We start from the raw sequence: 1,044 nt of genomic DNA, 5'->3' as shown, positions 1-1,044 counted from the left end.
GTTGTGCATAGGGTCATTAAAAATAGCTCCTGACTCAATGGCACCTAACAAAACAACAACAAGTCATGGTCAATATAACATTTTAGAAGCCATATTTGACTCATAACAAATGGTTCCTAAATCTATTTCTTGTTGAGTGTTGTCTTATAAATTTTAGAGAAATAGAGGGACATGTACATAGGTAAAGACAGATGACTTGTGAAGATACATCTGTTAGCAACTAAGGTATACCAAAAAACATCTGGGCCTATAAAATTGATAAGGGAAAGAAAGAGAGAGAAGGACAGATGCACTATTCCTCCATAAGTCCTGAATTTACACATATTCTTCAAAACTGGGAGGCAATAAATTCATATCCATTTAAGCCACCCACTTAAATATTTAGTTATGGCAAGATTAGGTAATTAATGCATCCTTCTCTACCATTTTGTGTTTACCATATATTTATTTATTCTCTCTCAAAAAAAGTATTGAGTTCAAACAGTTTTGCAGATCATGTACTGATTCTCACCCTCCATGTTCAAATAAGCTTCAGTACCCATCTGCTTCTTTATTTTTCCTATTCTATATCCCTCTGACTCCTTCTACCCTAAAATGCTGGTGTTCTCAGGGATTATCTTTGAAAGACAAGATATGGAAATTGCAGGAAATAAAATGATAGCAATGAATCATGTATTGCTACTTCAATAATTTTAAAAATCTTTTATTTCTAGTCTAACAACTTCAACTCAATATTTCAAATTTAACACTTCAAGTTCTACTGCTATTTATGAGTCTTAATCTTCAACTTGACTTCTTTACTGCTATTCCATACCTGCCTATTCTTCTGTCCATGATATATCACTGATGGGATGTAGTAAAGCTTCCAAAATCAACATGTATAAAGTTATGCTAGCCATATTTTCACCCTTTGGTATGTGATTCTCCTGTTTTTAATCCTGTGGGATGGTAGCACCACTTACCAGACCCAAAGCCAAACATATGAGAATCATCTTATTATCAACCAGTTACCTACTTCATCAATATCACCAAGGCCTGACAATT

The sequence above is a fragment of the Chrysochloris asiatica genome, unplaced genomic scaffold (assembly GCF_000296735.1).
Source record: "Chrysochloris asiatica unplaced genomic scaffold, ChrAsi1.0 scaffold00088, whole genome shotgun sequence".
NCBI lineage: Eukaryota > Metazoa > Chordata > Mammalia > Afrosoricida > Chrysochloridae > Chrysochloris > Chrysochloris asiatica.
Note: the sequence above shows the minus strand (reverse complement) of the source record.